We start from the raw sequence: 18227 nt of genomic DNA, 5'->3' as shown, positions 1-18227 counted from the left end.
GAGATGAAAAAAAAATGTGCAAAATGATGTAAAAATAAACTTTTTAATAAAATATTAAAAAAAAAATTTCAAAATCAATGATTTTGTTGCTCCTGAATTGGTGATTTTCAAACTTCAGCTTGTGTCAGGAGCACCTGCATCAGGATCATCTGGACCAGAATAGGTGGGCCCACCCACACAGTTCCTCATTGAGGGGTAGAGCCTGAGAAGTTTTATTTTTAACAAGTTTCCAGTGGCTAATGTTGTTGTACAGAGACCACATTTTTGAGAACTACTTTATAAAATGCATATATTTATTCAAGTAACAATGCCTTATGTGCATCAGGTGTTAATCACTATAAGTCAACATCTGTATACCCCATATTAAGAGAAACTATGTCTTAAAGCCAAGGTGTAGCAGTTGTTTGTTGATGCGCGTAGAAGTTACTAAAATGTTTTTGCATCCTAAGACTGAAAAATCTCTTGAGTGGGAAGAGATACCTGAGAGAAAGATACCGTTTGTTAGTCTGCAATGTTAGACTAATATTTTACTGTCTTGTTTTCCATTATCCAAAACTAGTCACTTGTCACTAAACAGGTAAATGAAACCATTGTAGTGGTATCTTTCAAGGACCTATTATTTGCATTCACTCTTTACACACAATGTTGGGAGAAAAATACACATGCTCTGTCATTTATCACGGCACTTTTGCTTTTCTGAAAGGTAGGATTTCCTATAAATCAAAAACTTTCCATTGTGACAAATTCCAGACTTTTGTGTCATGCAGATTAAATCTAAAAGACATGTTATATATTATATAGCCATTCAAGTGCAATTCCTCCTATATAATAACAGATATAGATTAAAAGATTCACATAACCTTCAGAACTGCTTTGAGCTTTGAAAATTTTTATCACCCCCTACTTTACTAGTAAATAAATATATTGATTTAACTTAAATAGTTTGACCCCAAACTTAGTGATCTTAATATATTATCTCTATACAACAAAAAAGCAAACCCTAAAGAAACTTGAACACAAATAACATTTCAATGAAATGTCATAAATTATAATAAATTAACAAGGAAGGGGCAGTGAGCACTACCTAGGAAAGTGTTAATAAGTCTGATATTTTGGTCATTTATTATATACAAAAAATTACCTTATATCAATAAGATTTGATACTTTCAGAAAATACTAGTTTCACCATTTTACAAATGGAGAATAGAAATAAAAAGGAATTTACTCAAAGTCACAAAGCAGACCAGTGTTTTAGACTGATGTATCCAACTCCAAGCCCATACCTATCCACTGCATTGCACTTCTTGCCTTCTAGGTCACCCCAAGGTCCACCTTTCTCTTTCCTGCCTTGAAATGTACAAACTCTCTGCTCTTTACAGGGAGAAATTACTCAACCACATCTGGATTCTTCTAAGGCTGGATGAATGAACAAATTAACATCACATTAGTAGGAAAAAAGACCAAAATTTAGCAACATACATATGAAGAATTAACCTACTGGTAAATTCTAAAGGTTTCATTGAGGAAACCACGTTTATCCTCTGTTTAGGTACATGGGGCACTAAAATGGTGGGAAGAAAATTTTTAAAAAAGTATTATCTCATTCTTGCTCTGAGATTAAAGATGGGTTTTCTAAACAGAATGTAAAATTCTCCGGGGACACTGCCCCTAATTTGGAGGACAAACTAAAATGTCATCTTCATTGGCACCATCTGTAACGGAGGATCCTCTTTTGGTGAAGGTGTAATCAGACTTTCAGATTAAAAAAAAAATTAACAGTGGGTTCTAGCTTTTACATTTCTGCAGGACTTTTTTTTTAATATTTAGCTTTTTTTTATGCATGTATACAAGAATGGGGGTGTAGAACAGAGGTGGGGGGAATGCGAGTATTCACCATTGACAAAGTGGGGAGTAGAACAGGCACAGCTAGTGAAATACAGTGCTGAGGAGTAAGACAGGAGAGATCTGCTGCCCCATATGGCTTAGCTCCCTGGCTACGAATCAAATTTAGGTTGGCCACAGTGGCTGGGATAGGCTGCAGACTTTAAACCCATGTACCACCAAGAAGGTAAAACTGCAGAACGTTCTTCAGAGGGCAGAACATTGGAGACTACGTTGTCTGCCTCTAGTATCAGCATATTTTTTAATTAGGCCATATTAGAGCAGGAAATACCTCTTATCAATAAGTTATTTCTTGATATCAATGAATCATTGTCTCTGACTACAAAAACTAGATTTGCTCTTGCATTTGGGGATCTGCTCTCATAGAGTAAAATCTGTTTGGGGTGCTTCCATTTGTAGATGTCTATCCTCACTGACTGTCTAATCAACCTAATCTAACTATTCTTGATATTTTATTTTCATTTAACAGATTCTTAAAGAGGACATGTGATAAAAGTGCAAGTGGATGAGAATACCCAAACAATATTCTCTGGGTCATAAACACAGAAATTGCTTCTTCAATTAGGAAAAGGCCATGAACTTAGGATATAATGATTTAAATTTAGGGAAAGGCAAAGAGCTTTGGACAAAGACAGAAGCACATCCTCAGTATCAAAGGGTTTCATTGCTTTTAGGTTAAAATGTTCTGCATGCCAACATTGAGCATCTTGAGGCCATTAGTTCTAAGACTCCTGGTGTGGTCTGACTTGACATGTTGTCAACTAATGTCCCTTCTTCTTTAGAAAAGAGTCTTGTACCTACAAACATTGCTGGAGTACATACTGATAGTATGAATGGAAAAAAAAAAAGCCTCAATAAAAGTAGTAATGGTTTTACTGTTTTTTTTTTTACCACTCCTGGATGCTTCAGTCCAGGATATTTTGGGATGTTTTTCTTTCCTTTTGAAAATCCTATCATTATGAGTTTCACTCTTAAATGGAGCAGAATAGGCAGAAAGATGGAAAGGTATCTCCTTGGAGAGCTGCAAATAAAATAGCATTCCAAGAGCATTATTTCCATAAAGAAATTTATTCACTCAGAAGATGAATAGAATTGATAAGCTTGCTGTCTCTAAAGACTTTCCCAAACTTGCACTTTCAAAAATTAATAATACAAAGGAGAGTGCTTAAGGAAACAAGTGGTACAGTAACTACATTCTGTTTTATTAGAGAAAGATAGGCTTCCCTCCCAGAGTAACAAGGTTTTTCACAGCTATCCACCCTCCAGACTGATTAGATACAGTTAAACCATCACAGCCATGCAGTGTCTGTTGATTCCTGGGCGGATCTTGGGCCTCTGGAGACAAACAGCCCTCCGTGCAGGGAGAGCATTTTCCAGGGCGCTGCAAGAGGCCTGGCTGCTGCTTCTGTATCACTCTGCTATTCCTACAATGCCATGAGGAACTTTACGAACCTCAAGAGACTAATAATGCAAGTGCTAATCGTTAGTATCTCCCAGAATTCTTGTAGTTCTCATCTCCTCCAGATTCTCTGGCTGCTGTTTGTGTAATTGAAGAAAACGACACAGCCAAAGGGAGGCAATTTATCTTGTGAGCCTCCCTATAGCAAAACAACCTAGCTGGGGTGCATAACAAAAATCCAGGCAGAGGAAATAATTGATCATCAGGGGCCCATGGGTGTGGTCTCTCCTCTTTAGATAGAGCTAAATTGAAGAGTAAAAAGTAGTTTTAAGAGAAATTAAGTCCTTAGGATTAAACTGATGTCCAAGAGGCATATTCCCATTGCAAGGATAACCTCAGTAGAGATACATACAGGATGAGCTGAATTTATTTTTCAATGCCAATAAATATTGGGGAATGAATCTTAAGCTAAATAAATACACCCTGTACTCACTGACTTTGCATCACCAAGTTAAAAGGGTGCGAGAGATTATTAGTCTAACATAACCAGTTAGATGTATAGCATAACATAGGACATAGGTGCCCTCTCAATAGTGATTTTTCTATTCTGTGCCCTATCAAATAAACTCATAGTACTGTTAGGGGAGGTATCATATGTCCCACTCCCTCTGACATACAGTGGTTTTGGACTAGCTACTGGGAATGAGGGCCGAGCTGAGCTGCCAGATGAAGCTATATAACAGGAAAGGCAGGTGAGCTGGAGAGCACTGGTGCCTGTGGTGGGACTGGCAACAAGGTACTTCTGGGGGGGGGACACATGGAGTGGAGAGACATGCAGAGACCCTCAAAAGAGACACATGGGGCCCTCCCTGGTGGCGCAGCAGGTTAAAGCACTGCATTAAGAAGCTTAATCCACTTCCACATGAGTTCGATCCCCACCTGCCCCGGAGGAGATCCACATGGCCAGGCAGACCTCTCCTGACCTGCCCGCTGCTCCCCTGACCCGCCCACTGCTCCCCTCAGCAGTGTACTTCGTCCATCTGTCTGTTCTGCTCCCCACTCTGTCCCTGGTGAAGCCTCTCACCCTCCGCATCTCTAGCCTGTACCCCAGTTCTTTATGAACAAATAAATAAATCTTTAGAAAAAAAAAAGAGACACATGGTAATAGATATGTGGGAGGGAACGATGGTGGTTGTCATGCTGATTTGTACTTTGATGTTTCTCTTTTTGCCCAGATTTGCCTGGCCCTTTTTACACCTTTCCTGTAGCTCCCCACTAGAAGGCACCTTAGACTTATGGTAAATTATGGGGCCTCAGTAGCCCCACTCTGTGTTCACTTCACTTGGTTGGGTATTTGTGAGGGAATGGGTAATTTGGGGTGATTTATTGGGGGAAAAATCATCTTCTTTTATTGGTGCAGGACCAAAGGGTACTCCAGGACTCCAGACTTGCATGCCCTCAAGAGGTTAGGCCATGGGTGCACACAATTTCAAAACCAATTCTTACTGTGAAAGGGAATTAGTGTGCATGGAAAGAGAAGAGGAGGAGGATAAGTTTCCAAATCAGACATCCAAAATTATGCATCCCCTTTTGGATAAATGTCTAGCCAAACTTGGTTGGGCCTAAGTGGGGCATGTGGGAGCCTAAAATCTTGCCACAAGTCTAAGGTGACTTCTGGGAACCATAGGAAGGGGGTTCTGAAGCTGGTCCCAGAAAGCTGAGACAAAGGAGCAAAATAAGAGTCCCAATGGAGTCCATTGACAGCACATGTTTCTCATCCACATGTTGCTTCCAAGAGTCTCTACATGTCGCTCCTCCATGTGTTTCCTCCAAGTCCCCTAGGTCCCTGTTGCAAGTCCAAAGCTGAGAAGCAAGCAGGCCCTTCACCATGTGTCCCCTACCCTCCATGTTACATATCTTCACCTGGCCACTCAGCTCTGCCCTTAGGTGTGGGCAGGAAAAATGGTAATTCCCCTAACAATTCTATTCAATTCCATTCACACTAAAAGTCTACTCTGCCTTTTTGTGATGGATGGCAGAACTCTGTTTTAGAACAATGAAGTTTGGGAGACCCTAAAGGACCCTCCATTACAAGCTGATAATACCATAAGTCATGCAACTGCTGGCCTGAAGAATGCTTATATAACTACAAAGTGGACATTCCTATAGAAAACATTATAGGTTTATGATATAAACACAGGTGGAACAGGAAAAGTTTTTGGTTTTTGACTCAAAAGGTAGGAGTACATATATAATAGCAGCAAAGTAAGAATTAGATCAGCATAGATTTAACAACCAGAAAACTCAAACTCACCTGAAAATTAAAGATGCTGAAAGTAGGGTCTTTTCCCAGATCAATTGTATCAGAACCTGCATTATAACCTGACTATGCATATTGGTGATCATGATAATAATATTTGGGTGTGCCTTTTAAAAACTTCCTTTCATTTTCATCAGCTACACTGATATATTTTTACGACTCACATTCAAAGAAAAACAGAAAGGTATATAATTGAAATTGAGGATAACAAATATCTGATATGTTACAATAAGACTTTAGAAAATCCCTTCAGTTTAAAGGCCAATTCTCATATTTTTTTCTGTTTAATTTTTTTAAATATCTTATCCCAGCCTTCTATATATCTGTTACCTGTGCCTTATGTATCTGCACTAAGTTCTAACATTATTATTCCAATTTTACACTTTTTGTATGGAGGGGACAGGACACCTGCTTGGAATACAATCATTTCATGGATATAGAAGCTTCCATGGATGGAATTAAACTTCACAAAACTACTTATTATCAGCAAGGTTGCCCTTTACCTTTCTTACTAGTATTTCCTTCCCCATTGCTTTATTAGATCTGCAATGGAAGGACAGGATCCCCCAGGATGAGGTTACATCAGTGTGATCAAGGTAATCGTGCTGGACTGATTAAATGACTATAGAGGGAACTAAACGAAAATGGCTACTTAATATGGTGCTCTGAGAAGGAAATGTTATTGAGGCCACAAAGATGCTAAATATATTATCTCCATCTCCAATATACCTTGGTCAAAAAAAAAAAAAGATTGGAAACAGTAGGAAATGACAAAAGCAATTTTAGCTAATTGGCATTAACATCCTTTTGCATATACAATCTTAAATACAACAAATAAAAGCCCAAAGCTAAGGTACTGAAGAATTCTTAATAGTCCCTTAGAGTTATTTTCTCATGCATTTCCAAATGAAATAATAATAGGGAAAAATAATGATAGAGAAAATACATAACCATATACCAAGTCCCCCTAATTCATCTAATTCATACTTCAATGGGCAAATTGGGCCATAAGATGATCTTAGCTCTAACTAATGTAAGTGAAACAAATATAGGAGCATGGTGGAGAAAGAGGTAGTATCATAAATATAAGAGCTAAAGGTTGCAAGCTGTTTTTATGAAGCCTCTTCATTGACTTCAGGAAAAAAAAAACTGGCAAAATTCACAAGAAATCAGAAATTTTGTTTTTATTTCTTATTTCAATCTATACCTATGTTCATTTATGTGTATTATTGGGACTTATTATATTGCAGAATACTTTAAACAAGACTGGAAGTGATCAAATTCTCATTGCTAGTGTATTACTCATAGACTTCTTTAAAAATTGTGTTTATTAAGGTATTTTTGTGTTTCACCACTGGATATGTTTTTATGTATTGGCTCACATATCTACAAACAGATGTTATCATGCTACACCAACCCCAAGCCCTAATAATCTCACATCATAGTCCATTTTGCAGATGAATAGACACAATTGCAGGATAAAACAATTTACTGACGGATTTTAAGTGTGAATGCACTGTGAACTCTATCTGGAGTTCTCATACTTTAAACTGTAAGCATAAGATTAACAGCACACACTCCTTTACCAGAGATTCTGAAACACAAGAACCTCTTAATCATACCAAATTAGCTGTTTCTTAAGACTCTGATTTTCAATAATTTATTACCTCATTGAACAAAAAAGGGATCCTGTTTTTTAAAGAAGAATCAAGTCGGGATTCCTTAGCCATCTCAAATCCAATCTTTCAAACATAAGAAAATAATCCAACCCAAGATCTCATACTCAGAAATCTCTCCTTGATGGCAGCCTCCAGTTTCTTTATTCCTTGCTTAGGTACTCCCATTTTCATTTTCTCTCTCTCTCTTTTAATTTGGGTGTTGAATTCATTATTGTTATTATTTTTTAAGATGTATTTACTTGTGCATACAGAACAGGGGTACAGGCCAGTGAGAGGATTCACCAGAGACAAAGAGGGGAGCAGAACAGGCTGACTGATGAAGTACACTGCTGAGGGGAGCACTAGAAAGGTCAGGAGAGGTCTGCCACGCCATGTGGATCATCAACACGGCCGGGGATCAAACTCGCACTGAAGTGGATTAAATTTATTATTTAAGATTTTTTAAATCACTGTTCACTTTTGTACAGTAATTGGCTTCACTTCTCCCGGCTTCAAGGACCTCTACTCCTCGGTACCCTCAGTTAGAAATATCTCTGGTTCCACTGAGTTGCCTGTAGCTGCTGTCATTCCTAAATTCTTTTAGAGGCTTATCCCAGTGCCTGTTCTCAGCCAGGAATAACCCCCAGTCCTTCCTTGAATGTTAAAAACAATGAGGTCACACAGTTGGTGCCCAGAATGTAGTGAGATATCAGTTGCTATTTTACTTTTTCTTTGTCTCCCATAACTACTCACTTACTGCTATTCCAGACCTGAAGAAATTTAGCTAGTAAACTCATAAAAACTGATCTAGATTGAATCACTAAAAATCCATGTTTGTCTCTTCTCTGCCAGATCCTCAAAATTCTTAGAAATTACTGCATTTTTCTCATGTTGATTTATCTCTTATGTCTGAAAGAAACTGCCCCTATTTTGCTTGTTCTTTGAGCTTACTTTTTCTTCCCCTTGTCTTCCAGTATACCTTCTTCCATTCTGTGAAGATTGCCTTTATTTCATATGAACTCTTTTAATCCCCTCCACATCCTTTCTCCAAGTACTGTTCTGTGTCTTCAGGGCCTTCATAACCTCATCAGCAAATCTAATCTGTATTTCTTAGATCCTATTACCTCATTTATCTCCTTGACCATCTTCTTTCCACTGTTCTCATTCTTTTACCTTCCAATAGTTCCTTTGCATTAAGCTTATGTCTTTCTTTCTTTCTAAATATAAACAAATCTCCTGCCATAAAATACTAGGTCATTAGTCTTCCCCCACCTCCAAACAGCACAAGCCATTTGTAGCTGTATCTCACACCAGTTTCTCTCAGAAGAGTCACATATACTTGTGTATATGTACTTTTCATGTATGTCATCACCTCAACGGAGTTATTTTTTAATTGACTCTAAACATCGAAGTTCCTCAAATTTAGATTATATTTATCCAACAGTTGCAAAAATGATGGATAGGACGTGCCATAACCTGAAGAACCTGCTGTAACTACCCAGACTGCTAACAAAGACAAGATAGTGTCCAGTTGCTCTGAGTGGAAGAAGCTTCAAGGACCTCTGCATCCAGGAAAAGACACATAAATCCAGTACAGAGGGGTCTATAGGAGCTAGTTTCCCAATTTCTTAAAGCCTTTAAAAAAAAAATGATTTATTTATGCATATAGAACCGGGGTACAGGCCAGAGGTGCAGGAGAGGTGAGAGGATTCACCAGAGACAGAGTGGGGAGCAGAACAGACCAACTGATGAAGTACACTGCTGAGGGAAGCAGCGTGCCGGTCAGGAGAGGTCGGCCGTGCCATGTGGGTCACCTTGGGGCAGGGATCGAACTCATGCTGAAATGACTTTAGCTTCTCAGTGCTGTGCTTTAACCCACTGTGCCACCAGGGAGGGCCCTCTTAAAGCCTTTTTTTTGGAGGACCAACTAGAATTGTAAGCAAGACCCTTCCATGAAATTTCTCCCTTATACTTGAACCAGGGAACTTATTTCTAAAAAGAAAGACTATATAGTCATATTTTTAAAACATAAAATCTATAATTTTTTATTCTAATTCTGAAAATGACCATTGTCTCTTTATCAATAATGGTAGATATAAAACCAACTGGATAAAAGTTCTTATTAATTTGAGTATACATGCCTTTTCTTTTAACAAAGAAATTAACTAAATAAATGTATTGAAATAAAATTGTACTTGACAAATTGTTTTTGTCAGCACATGAAGAAAATTTTTTACCTTATGCTGTGCAATAATAGAAAGGCTAGATAATCAAAAACAGAAATTTCAAGTAAAAGACCTTTCTTGTTTAGATACTATTTCTGACCAATGATGACATATGTTAGGAAGCATCCATGTTGTGTGTTAACAGTTTACCCTGACACCTTACAAAACAACCAATCTCTCCTGTTTGACTTTAGCAAAATGTGGATAGAGAGTATACCCATCAGCCTTCTGTTCTTGTAACAATATGCAATATAACAAACATTTTTTCCTCATTTTATTCAGAACCCTCCAAATGAGCCTCTACATTTTTACGACATATAGTAATTCTGATTTTGAGCACACTGCTCACATAGTTATTGCTATTTTGAACGAAAGAGTGGTGTGGGTGTGCAGGTTTTTATTCTTATTTACAAGGACAACTACAAAATTAGCTATAACACAATCTGCAAATGTAAAAATTTCACAAAAGCATGTCAGGGACCAATACATCTTTGCACAACGTCTTTTATTATCCATTTGACATCCTTCAGGGTATTGTTAAACAATCCATTTTGGTTATATAGATATTACTTAAATGTTTTAAGCCCCAGATGATCTTTGAGACAGCTGTATAGATCCTTTATTTAAAAAAAATATATATTGTTTTAAAGGGGATGACTAAGGACTGGGAACAACTAAAATTTCTCATGCTCTGGCCACCCAAATGCATAGGTAAAATTACTAGAATTTGAGACTGGACAAAATTAATATTTTTATTTCATTGAAATGTTCATGCCACATGTAAAAACACTACTCATTTAGCAGGCTTATAAGTTGAGGAGCTGCTCAAAGAGGCAATACTAGATTCACAATTGTTAACTATCTGCCAGATGATGGCTATTCCAGGGAAAACATAGGGCACCCCATAGTTTGTAGGTGTATGTTAGGAAGGAGAGAGAGACAGATACAGAGAAACAGAAAAAAAGAGATAGAGAAAGTGAGAGAGAGAGAAAGAGACTGATGCAGAACTGACAGTCCTGATAGGAGCAGATGGTGCTGAATACGCACAAAGCTTGTTAATAACGCAACATTCTTTATCCCAAGCTATTGTGTGGGGACTTCCTGTATGCCAGAGTGTTCAAAGCTAATTGGCTTTGTACATGCTGCCATTACTATGTTTGTCCAAAGAGAAAGCTGGGGACGGAAGAGAATATATGGACTTTCTGGCACTGTCCTACTTCTTTATTCAACTGTCTATTCATTATACAATTTCACAGTTCATAGATTTTAGAAGATTCAGCCAGGAATAGATCAGATGCCTTTTGAGGTTAGAGAGTTGAAAAGAGAAGAAGTAGGAGTGGGCAAAGGTTAGAAAACACTATGCTAATTTCATGAAAAAGTCATATAATCAAGCTCATATTGGAAAAGAAAAATCTTGGTTATAAAAAGTATAAAGTTTGAAGAAATTGGGGATTTCTCCTGAACTTGGATAAGTGCTGCTAAAGAGATATGCTTCCTGTAGGAGAGATTTTGATTGCATTTGGAATTTTAAGCACTGGCTGTCAGTCACTTTTACTTTGGAGCACCCACTTTTATTTACTGCTGCTAAGAGCAATAAAGGATAAAAAGATAATGCATTTGTCAGGGTTCTTCAGATTAATAGAACCAATAACATGTAAATTAGGATGGTAAGAGATTTGTTTTAAGGAACTAGATGACATGATTTTGCAGGTTGGGAATTCCAAAATCTGTCCTATTTCAACAGGGTGGAAACCCAGATTGGCTGAGGCAACCTGGAGGCAGAATTCTCTTTTCAAGAGAGGCCCCTTCATCTCTTATGTGTTAATATCTTCAACTTATTGGATAATATCATCCACATAATGGAGGGTAATCTCCTTTACTAGGTCTACTGATAATGCAAATGTTAACCTCATCTAAAAAAAAAAAAAACACTTTCACAGCAATATCCACACTGTTGTTTGACTAAACATTTGTATATCATAACCTAACTAGACTAAAACACGAAATTAATCAGTCACTTTCCAACCTTAACTTAAAATGGGAGGAACTACTATAGAAATGTTTTTAAGTGCCCATCTCATCCATTGATAAGAAAATACCCTTACAAATTATTTAGGTAATCTAAACTCCAACTCTGTTTTCAAAGCATATTCCTTAAATATTGTTTTTTTAATTAAAATTATGAAATATAAAGAGCTTACTGTAAGTTTTTTTCTCTTGATATTCGCAATTACCTTTCCCAAGAAAATTATCAGTTACAGGAATTAACTTAAATGAATGTAATGATTTTGCTCTTTCAAAAACTTGGGGACTTACAAAGACTCTAGAGTTTTGCTGAGATTTAATATTTTAATCTGGCTTTTAAAAGAGTGAACACAATTGGTGTAATATATGTGGAAAAAGTAAAAGATTGGAAGAGGCAACTAACTTTCTTAATTATTTCACTTCATAAAACAAAGTACATTCGGTATAAAAATTTGATATTTTCTATCTTTGTACTCTAAATGAGAAAGAAATATGCTTATGTCCCTTTTTATAAAATGCGTGAATAACAAATATAAAATTACAATTTATTGTATGAGGGTTTTTTTGAGGGGGAGGCATAGGGAGTATTGTTGTTTTAACAAAATGTGACATCGTATTTTTGTTTGCTCTCTTGGCCTCACCAAGCATTCCTGAGCAATGCAAGGTAACTACTCTTTGATCCATGTTTCAGAATTGACAACTGAGGTTTAGAATTATAAAGCTTGCTTTGACAACTTAGCTAACAAGTGGGAAAAATGGGACTTAAGCTACATTTATCACTTTCTAAATATAAGAATCTTAAGAACTGGGTAGCTGTGTACTCAATTTAAGATATGGACCTAAATTTCTGTATCTATCAAATGAGAATGAAATAATAATACCTATAACTGTTTTTGAATACCAAATAAGACAGTGTAGGAAAAGTGGTAAATGCAGTGATTAGCTTTGGGAGTTCTTCATTTCTTGCTAGTCTTTGTAAGTATTAATCAACATCTACAACTCTAGGGGAGCATGGGAAGAAGAGGAGAATAAGCCACTCTGCTACAGAAGCTAGAATCAAAGCTACCTTTATTGCTCAGTCATAGAATCACTAACTGTGTCAACTACCGCAAACACATGAGAAAGGAATCCTTGGATTTGAGTGATGTTTCTGCTTGCTATGGCAGTAAAAAAACAGTTCATATTTTATGATTATGATAAAAATGACAGCCAATGTGAGAATAGCAGTCCTGACAGAAAGGAACTGGAGCGCAGGTGACCAACAGAAGTACTCACTAGAACTGAGCACATTAAGGTTTCTTATGACTAACAGCAAGGAGAACTATATAGAACCTAACTTCATGAAATCCCTACCCCAGCAAACCCCACTGCTAAGATGTCATTCATTATAGTTCATTTCTACCTCTTATCAAAATTTAAGGGTTCAAGTTTATAAACAAAAATAAATTAATAAAATGGGTGTGTGATTAAATAGACAAATCATATTAAACATTATTTTCAAATAAATCACCTCCTGAAACTTTTAATTACATATTGATATTTACAATGGAGGATAAACAATATGCCTACAGATGTCATATAGAGAAATTGAGATATAAAAAAACTTAATTAGTTATACTTAGATTTATAAGTCAATGAAAGCACAGAATGGAATTCAAGTGATGTTGTTATTCATATTCTCTATCCAAAGAACCAATTGGCATAACTTACATTACAGAAAGATTAATAAATCAACCTAAATTACCTTCACAAACATGGATATTATAAATTCAGTATTTGAAAATGAGAAAAGAGCACCTTAGATTAAAATATCAATATAAAGTCTTTAGAGGAATCAAATAAAATATTAAATATAAAAGATGTTTATTTATACTGACAGGTTCAGGGAAAACATCAATTTGTCTAAGCAGGAAACTTAGAAATATCAAATTGCTAAACAAATGCTTATGCGTAACATTGTCCTAGGGAAGCATTAATGGCAACTAAACAATACATTTAGAGCATGAAATGTAATGATTCACTATACTGGTTTCTTTCATTATCTCTTCAAAATATTTTTTAAATAGTGACACACAGTGAAAACTGACTCTTGAGAAAGAAATGTCTTTATAAATTAGCTTAATTTTAAATAAAATACCTTTAATCATCATTAATTTTTGCACTCAATATGATTTTTCTACTCAGGTCTGCTCACTACAGTTCTTCCACCACCAAAGCATGGAAATTCCACCGCTATAGTTTCCTGTACTCTTCACCCCACCTCTTCCTCCTCCTCCCTCCCTTCCTGGATACCCCAGATATATGCACAGTTTCCAAGGGTTGTCTTTGCAAAGCAATGTCTTGATTTAAAACTTACCTACTAGATGAGGAGCTAAGAAATCTAGTTACACTTTCATTATTTCCATACAAGATCTCAAGTGTGCTTAACTTTGAGAATGGTTGATGGGGAAAATAAATAAAAACCCTTTCTGGTGTATAGTTTATATTTAATTCTCCCACGAGCTAAGTTATGGAATTAGAACTTATATGCAAAAATTCACCTACTGGTAATCCCAGGAAGTGAAGAAGTGAGGCAAAGAAAGGAAATCAGCATAGTGTTTCGTAAGCAGGGTTGTACAATAGACAACTAGGATTCTGTTTGCTTGTACTTTTGCTAACGGGTGAAAGATTTACAATGAAAGAAAAGAGAGAGTAGTGGTATTTACAGACCACTTGTTATTTGGGGGCTGCTGGCTTGTCATTTGTGAGATAGTAAACTCATTTCTAACCTACTCTTACTCTAAAGGGAAAACCCCTTTAGAGTAAAGCCTGGATTTACTTATACTAACAAGGTAGTGAGTGCCAAAGGGAAATAGTTTAGAAATCCAGAGCATCTGTTGTCATTTCTTAGACCCAAATGTAGATTGGAGTCATAATTACAGTGTGACCATTAGTCCTTACCACCCTATCTCCAAACCTGCAGAACATGATCTCTCTAGTATTTACCCAGAGGCATCCTAAGGCAAGACTTCTCAATGACTACTAACATCATATGTCATGATCAGTTGTGAGATATGTAGCACTAATGTATTACCAATTGGAGTTAAGTAATCAAAATGTGAAAATTATTAATGATTGATGCTTTTATGAATTTAAATAAACCCCAGATTATCCTTTTAATGTATTCATCAAACTTCCTTTATTAATAGGCTTCTTGAATGAAAGAGTAAAAGATAGAGTGAAATTTGTACTCTGAAACTTGTAACCAAGATCGCCTTTTATACCACAAAGTACAGTGTTTCCTTCATAGAGTAAAACTTTTTATTTTATGGAGTAAAAGTGTTGAAAATCACTGGGAAAGACAGCAATCTATCCCATCTAGATTTCTTCTGGGTAATGGATTTGCAAAGGACATGGCAAACTCAAATTTTTAAAGAGTTTGAGATGTAGTCTCAATATATTTTGTGGAAAAGTTTAACTTTTATGAAAGATTAGACATCTGATCAAGTACTTTTCCAAAGAGCATACAATTCCCCAGATTGCAAATATCATTTAAAAAATTGACACGTTATCACTTGCAGGTATAGAAGTGGATCATGGATAAGTAAAGCACATTATAATTTTAGCCTCCCATGAGAAAAAAGAGAAAATATATACACTTTGGAATATTTAATAAAATGGTTCAAAGCAGAATTTGTTAATTTTTTTAGGATGCCCAAGAGAAACTATAAGAATGGTGAGCATGTATTTTAGTGCATTTTGGAAAATGAAATCAGAGCATAATTTCTAACAGAGCATACTTTTAAAAAGTATTATTAATTCAACACTTTTAACATTGAGTACTATGCTAATAAAAAGAATATGCCCTTATGAACTTAATTCATGCAGAGAGTCAGAATATGCATATCAAAATTTAAATACTAAAAGAGGCATCAGGCAACTGTATATAATTATTTTGAAATGACAGGTTGAAACAATAAGTGATAGAAGTTCATAGGAGGGCCTCATCATTAGTAATGACTTTGTAGAGAAGATGAGAATTGAACTGGATGTGGAAGATTGATGAAGTTGGATCAGATCAAACAGACATCAGGTTGAGGACAAAGGAAAAATGAGTTAGTAGGGAAATCTTAAAAAACTACTTAGCACCTCACATGGTGATTATTGATAAAATTACTGATATCATATACATATTTTATCTGTAATACTTCTTAAATTAATAGTTTAAAATTCATTAGCTAATTTTTCAATAGCTCAATGTCTAATTATCATTTCAAAACTTACAACCATCAAAATAATAAAGTCATGAGCTTGAGATCTACTGCATTGTTTAATATTTACGTAATTATAATTATTTCTCAATTATCAGATCAATTAAATGATTCAATGCTATCAAATTTTGAAAACTGATTCCTTAGGGTCATTACAAAAACTGTTTAGACAACCCTGTTATCTTTTTTTTATATTATTATAGATTTAATTTGCAAGTCATATGGATTTCTAGTGAAGAAATGACCTTGGCAACAGGATGTTGCCTTTTCAATTTTTAACTACCAGTTTTAACCATTCAAGAAGCAGCAATGGGTAAAAAAAATTATTTATGGGCATTATGAGGACAAACAAAAACATTTATTTTAGAATAACATTCTAAAAGGACCAGTTACAAATGGTCATTCATAACCGCATAAATGCCCCTGAGATACTGTAATCATCCATGAAAACCTGGATTTCATTTCAAAGACTATAAATAAAGCTAAAACTCAATGTTTTAAAATCGTATGCTAGTCATATTTTTATAAGTTTTGTGTTTGTGTGTGTGAATTTGTGTATGCTTCCACTTATTCCTTAAAATAACCATAATTTAGGGAACATTATTACCTCTACTTTACAGATAGAGAAAACTAAACTATAAAATGGTTAAGAAGTTTTCCCACGATTTTAAAGATAGTAAGACTTAAACTCATTGTATTTCAGGCACATGCCTGAATTTAACATTATTAACTGCTTTTATTGAAGCTAATATTTTCTGTCTTTGTCCTATCATTCATTTTTTCCCAGCAATCATTATAAATGATTTCCCCCCAAATTTACAAAGTTATCATGGGGCATTCAAGGTTTTCACTTTTTTTTCTCTCTGATTTCCTTCACCTATGTTAGCAGCTCAGGTCTCTGTTACCTGAACAACCTAAAAAGATTAACTGGACACAAGCCTTGCTGATACAGTTTACCACAAAGATTGACATTAAATAAAGCTTTTTTATCTAAATATATAGTCACCATGCAACAAATAAATAGAAATAGTGACTCATTATGTGTGTAAAGCCCTGGATGCTAAATAATGCTACATTCAATACTTGACACCAAACCAGTTACTAATATCTACTACTCTACAGATGCTAGTGATGTTATTTACTGCACTAAAATCAAATGTATGCTATGAGTAACTGCAGAGAATTTCTGTTGTTGCTATTATTGCTTATACTGGCTTCAAAGCAATGAATTTTCTGTTCTTAAGTGTCTCATGCATATTTATGTAAAAATAGCATGTTTAAAAGGGACATTATCCAGATTCTATGCGTATTGAACTACAAGTCAAATTTGTGTGATTGAAACAGTGCTGAATTAAACTTGTCTCCTCTTCTTCAGAGACTTGACACAAATTTTCTTAAGCATGAATTCTTTCTAAGAAGCTCTTTATATTCTCAGGCAAAAATATTTGTGACAGACCAATCTATCAGGACATCTGAAACTCCAATATTAAATACTATATAGGTGCTAAAAGTCATTGGAAAATATAGGAACTAATAACAAACAATGGGGGGAAAATGGACTGTTTTTCTCTATGCCACTTCATATTGAAAGATATTTTCTCTAGATACAAAATTATAAATTGATGTTTTTTCTTTCATTAAAAATATTGCTTCATTGCCCTAAGACTTGCATTGTTCCTAAAGACAGATATGCTGTCATATTTATCTTTGTTACTCCAGACATATGTTTTTTATTCTCTGGCTGTTTTAAGGTTTCTATTTTATAACATTAATTTTTAATTTAATTCACCTGCCGATGTGTATTTTACTTCAGGCAAAAAGAATCTCTGGATTTAAATTTATCTATAAATTTGGAAAATGTTCAGCTATTATATCTTCAAAAAAAAATTTTACTGACTCCTATTATGAGACTCCAACTGCATGTAGAGTAGTATCTTGAAAGTGTCCCAGAGTGCAATATTTTATATTTTAAATCACTTTTCTTTTTGCATTTTGTTTTGAAGATTCTATCTAAATATTCAGCTTCACTCTATTCAAAAGACTCTATATTCAAGTTTATGAATCTTTGCCAGTATTTAACACAACTGATCTCATGAAAGTATTTCTTTCACTCAAACACAGGTTGTTTACATCTCTAGAAGTTTAATTTGGGTATTTGTGTTTATAAATTCTGTCTTTCCTTAACATACTCAGGATTTCTCCTATCTTGATAATTATCTGAATATAATTGCCTATCGATAGTATTAGTGACATTTGACTTCAAATTTTTCTCTTTGTTAGTGATCATATTTGTCTGCTTCGTTATAAGACTAATAATTTTATGTTGGATATTACATTATGAATTTTATATTGATAGAGACATTTTTTTATTACAAAGTTTATTTTTACATCATTTTGCACATTTTTTTTTTCATCTCAATTGTAATCCCCGCGGGTTTCCCATCACCA

Source organism: Condylura cristata, unplaced genomic scaffold (assembly GCF_000260355.1).
Source record: "Condylura cristata isolate star-nosed mole 26May11 unplaced genomic scaffold, ConCri1.0 scaffold00012, whole genome shotgun sequence".
Classification (NCBI taxonomy): Eukaryota; Metazoa; Chordata; class Mammalia; order Eulipotyphla; family Talpidae; genus Condylura; species Condylura cristata.
This window is presented reverse-complemented; position numbering follows the sequence as displayed.